This window comes from Limulus polyphemus, unplaced genomic scaffold (genome assembly GCF_000517525.1).
Source record: "Limulus polyphemus unplaced genomic scaffold, Limulus_polyphemus-2.1.2 Scaffold84, whole genome shotgun sequence".
NCBI classification, from domain to species: domain Eukaryota; kingdom Metazoa; phylum Arthropoda; class Merostomata; order Xiphosura; family Limulidae; genus Limulus; species Limulus polyphemus.
This window is the reverse complement of record NW_013665694.1, coordinates 207,796-213,191: the sequence shown is the minus strand read 5'-3', so window position 1 is coordinate 213,191 and position 5,396 is coordinate 207,796. Positions and strand designations below refer to the sequence as shown.

Genomic DNA, 5,396 nt, shown 5'->3' with positions numbered 1-5,396 from the left:
TTTCCTATATATATATGGTCTGTACTGGGTATCTAAGGTTTAACTCAAGTTTCCTAAATATGTACATATAGTATGTACTGGGTATCTAAGGTTTAACTCAAGTTTCCTAAATATGTACATATAGTATGTACTGGGTATCTAAGGTTTAACTCAAGTTTCCTAGTCTGCAACATACTTTTTGATAATACCAGAAATATTCCATTCTATTATATTTCATGATTTTTACACAGACATGTCCTCATAAAAGTTAAAAATAACTGCTTTTGGAAATAGTTATCCTGTGTATACACATATTATTAGCTAGTACTCAAAAACAAATACCTACTGCCCTTAAGAAGAAAGAAGCATATGTTTCTTACACTGTTTAAGTACAGTATTGACAAGTAGTACACTGACATCAAAAACAACGTGGCTGTAGTCATCAAAACTTTATGATGGACTGTAACGCCAGCATGGTTAAACACACAGTAGAAGAGCTAGCAAGAAGTAAATCAAATAAATAGTGTGTGTGTGTGTATATTTTTACACTATATGCCTAAACAATGCTTGTAATATACAGTCTTTTATTAGGTAGAGAAAATGAAAATTTTAATATTTTTTAAGCTTTTACACTGATTGAATATTCACTACTGTATAGCATCATCAGTGTACAAAAATTGTGGAAATAGCTGTGACTACCCCCCCCCCCCCCCATAACCAGTTTTGATTATGTCCTTCCAGTATTCAGTCAGACAGGCTAATATTTTTCTCAGTCATAGGAAGTTTTTAGATGAAGTATTTCATTTGTTGGTAACTAGTTTAACACCATATAGTTTTTGAAACCTCTACCTGATAATAATAAATTGATCAAGCATATGATATTATATGTTGGGACACCAGATTTCAAGCATTAGTGATCTGAAAATTGTCCATAAGATGTTGCTACATTTCAAGCAGTGCCATGAAAATGAATCAATGGACTAACTAATCAACTGCCATATTCTTGTAATATGGATATTAATTTAAGTTTCTTTTAATGATATGCTATGTATTTGGTGACAGGTATTTTATTTCAATGTAGTTTGATGACTTATATTAATAACACAAGCAAAATTGAGATCATCAGTCGTATGATAGAAACTTCCTGTAATTTGTAAAATTAAGCCTGATGAACAGGCTTTCAAGAAAATTCATTACATGTTAAGATATGTTCATTGGTGTAAAAATTTGTCACAAGATCAAAGAGAGACAGTTTATGTCAAAATTCAAAATATAAGCTAGGAAATAATTATTTGATTATGTAGAGTTTTACAAATTTTTTAGAATGAGCTAATGTTGAGATACTATATTTATTTATGTTTAGGATAAACACTCTTAACATCAACTACACTTTAAACTATCCTGAGTAAACTGAAAATAAGACAAATTAATGCCTCCAATTTGTTGTCCAGTACAGAAAAAGTGAAATTCATCAGATTTAGTTAGATTTTTTAAAATTGTAAACAAATCATTTAGATCCAATGTAATAATTTGTAGTTCTTCAAATAAATTACCAATGTTTCATTTTCTATGAAGTCTGAGTTATTTGTCAATCAAAAAACAATCTACTTGGAAGCTTAATGCAAGATAACTTAAATTGTCCTATATGTTTATCTAACTTATAATAATTTCAATGCTTTTCCATCTACAAGACTATGTAATCAAACAACTATTCAAATAAACCCCCATCTACTATCTTTGTGTTCACTGTGTACATTTTCATGTTTATCAGTTGTTAATACATATAGAAATGTCCCTTTGGCAAAATTTCATCTTCAAGAGTGGTAACTGATATGTAATGCACTGGGTTTTTATACCATACTATGAAGCAATTTAAGGATAGTCATTATATACATGCATACTATATACATTTCTTGAAAACTCTATCTCCAAGATGTATCATTTTTCTCTATTGATCACATACACATCATTTTGCCAAGAGAAACTTTTGATAGCATTTTTGTCTGTTGTTCCTTATCACCTGCAGCTTCCATGAACCAATCTTTTACACCATGTACAGACATTTTCTAACCTTGGAAATATTTGGCTATAAAAACTAACCGATTTCCTTTGTGACTTCACTAACTCTTGGAATGGTCTCAGTAATCAGAGTGAATTATTTCAAGATAGGGCAGTTAGAATCACCACATATGAAACTGACCTTTCTAGATTAGCTAATCCATGTATTGTAATTTCCAGGCCATTCTTATAAACATTTCTTTTCGGGGGTTTGTGTCATCTTTTGGGTCCTGTAGATTTTGTAGCTCGAGACTGGTTATAGTAAATTAAAGTGCTGCTAGATGTGTTCATGTTTTAGTTTATTTATGGGAAGTTAAAGTAGCCTCTGCAGGCTTTAAGCTTTAAATAACATGGTCGTGATGACTGAAGTTATCTTTATTGAAAATAAGATGACTATCAAATATGCATACTGATCCTGCAAATGACCAAATCAATCTGTAACAGGTATCTATCTGGCTTTTCATGGCAGTGTTAATTTTAAGTCCACAGCTAAAACCTCAAATTTTAAAGTTAATTTCTCTAAACTAATTCATTCCTAAATACCTGGCAATGTTCAATTTGTGTTCCTACTCAACCTAGCTAAATGTATGGTCACTTTTTCTGTTCTAATTTTTTCATCATATATTTTCATTTTTCTGTGTTTCCTTACTTTTCCGAGAATCTCTAAACTTCTAGTCCTTTCTTTTACTGATCATACATACAATTACACAAGATATTCGAAATAATTTGAATTTCTTTGAAAATGTTAAGACATATAACATTTTTACTATGATTCCATTCCTGATAGAAAAAACTGTTAAATAACATTAGAAATTGTCAGAGGACTAATAAAAATAAAACTATCCATTACTGGAAAAAATCTAATAACTATAATCAAAATTAACTTATACTTATGGATGTATGAGAAATATTTTAAATCCACCAAAGCACCCCGATATCTTTCTTCCCATACATCTACATCAAAATAGGTTATTTTGTTTCAGTTTCATAAATTCATGATTCCAGGGAAGCCTACTTTTCAATCTCACTCCAAATGATATGTAACTTAAGTTTCACATATGATTAAGAACAATTTGCATTTTTGTAAAGTCTTAATAGAGTTAATACCTGAACAGTACCTATGTCACTGAACTGACAAGGGCTGTTTCAACTTTCATCAAATATACTCTTATCTAGTCACTATTTACTGTAAATTATTAAAAACTATAACCCTTAGAATTTTGACATTCAAACTACAAAATTAACACGGTGAATCTTTTTATTATTATTATTTATACTCTAAGTTTTAAGTTTGTATCTGTTAATGTAGACACAAAGTACTGTTATCATCAAAATTCTAATTTTTTCAGACTTTACTTCATATAAATAGTACTTCAAGCAGTAATATTTATCAGGCAAACTTGAAAAATGATATACATAAATACAAATAATAATCAACAAAACTTTCTTATACAATATATTTTTAAAAAATCAGCTATGTAGTCTACCTTTTTGTCTTTTTTATTATTAAAAAGGTTCCAGATCTTCAAAATGTAAAAAAAGAAAATACAGTACACCATTATATTTGGTATGTTATCATCAAAAAGAGGAATACACTTCACACACTCAGAAATTAATATTAAAATAAACTCAAGGTTTTAGTATATCCCAGATGCTTTGTTTTTGCTACGACACTAAATTAAATTTAAAACGTATTTTTACTTTTAGTAAAACTGTCAAACCGAGGACAAATCCATATTTATCTGATGTTCAAAGTTCAATGCATAAATAGCTTAAAACTATATAAACAAGAAACTGCCAAATAAATGCATATATAAAACATTTTCCCTACAGTACAATCTTTGTATTTTAAACTAGTTATAGTGTACAATTCGCACCGAGTGTGAGTGAGATGTAACAGTATACAGCCAAGCTAATTAAATTACGACTATGGGTACCCTAAATAAAAACGCTTCAATTTCAAATTTCAAATATATATAAAACATTTTCCCTACAGTACAATCTTTGTATTTTAAACTAGTTATAGTGTACAACTCACACTGAGTGTGAGTGAGATGTAACAATATACAGCATGGCTAATTAAATTACGACTATAGGTACTCTAAATAAAAACGCTTCAATTTCAAATTTAGATAAGGCCAACAGTTTTCATTCAAATTTCATTAATAGAAATTATAACCTTATAATACTGAGTCCATATTCATAACTTTTTATCTCGTTATTACGCAATATATCAAAAATGTATTTGTACGGAGGGGAGGTATGCTTGTTTTGGTTTGTTGTTCGAAAACAAGAAACTTCCGGTTAACTTACCTATAAATTGTTGATAAAAGCTACAGATAACAGTATCGTTACCAGTTGTTTTTAAAAAATATCAAATGAAACAGCGCAACTTAGTCTTGACTCTCGGTTCTAGTACTAGTATTTGTAGAAGTACTACAGCCCATGCAGGAGGAAAGTTCTACAATCCTCACAAAAGTAGGCTACACTGCTACAGGGTGTACAGTACAGCCGTTTCACGAATTTCAGAGGGCCGCTCTTAGCACAGCTTACTTGTTAATGTTTGTGTGCACCACAGTTGACGTTTTTAAGCGATAAGTTAAGATTTAACTACAGTCTCTTTTCATTTGTAGTTGATTAATTTCCTTAGTAGTTATCGACTGTATAGCAAAAATTTCAAATTCATATCTCCCGATAAATAGACTAATACTAGATACACAATGCCGCACGAACCTACTGATAATATTCACTGCCTCTAGTCAACAAGGTTCTCAACGCTTGCATTTGAGACTGCGAAGCATTCGCCAGTGGATTGGCTACAGATGTTGGCACGTGACTTGTCGCAACGTCATTTCAGCCATATTCTGTGATAGGTTTAGAATTGAAAGAACTGCATTGTTCAGTCTAATTTCTTCTTTTTTTCATTAACGAGGTTCTGACATAAATCACTTTTTCACGTTGTAGGATATACTTACTAAAATGTCACCGAAACCTAAAACGTTATTTTTTAGGTTCTGTTATGTTTTGTCGAACTGAACATTTTTGAGAGGTTCTCCTATAAACCGATAATGACATTGTTGAATATACTTAGTGAAATGTCCTCCAACCTGTTTCTTTGCTTGTTTGTTTAAAATTTTCGCTCAATACTACACCAAAGCTATCTGCGAAGAGCCATCCTTCTTTTTGACTAGAAGGAAGGCATCTAGTCAACAGCACCCACCGCCAACTCAAGGATGTCTCGTCTAACAGAATAGTTGCATTTGACCATCATTCTTATTGTTTTTGCGACAACGGAACGGGAATTTCAAATCCACTGATTCACACTCCGAGCAGGCTAACTTCTAAACCTACATCGTTCT

General features: G+C 31.1%; 1 protein-coding gene across 6 annotated transcripts in view; it reads right to left on the bottom strand.

The window, feature by feature from the left end:
* Positions 1 to 4,798, bottom strand: part of LOC106467977 (semaphorin-1A-like) — a 135,508-nt gene extending 130,710 nt beyond the window's left edge. For all 6 annotated transcript variants that reach the window (XM_022396864.1, XM_022396868.1, XM_022396877.1 and 3 more), the window contains exon 1: positions 4,351 to 4,798. The gene's annotated coding sequence lies outside the window, so the exon portion shown is untranslated. The remainder of the gene's footprint in view (positions 1 to 4,350) is intronic.
* Between the last annotated feature and the right edge of the window lie 598 nt (positions 4,799 to 5,396).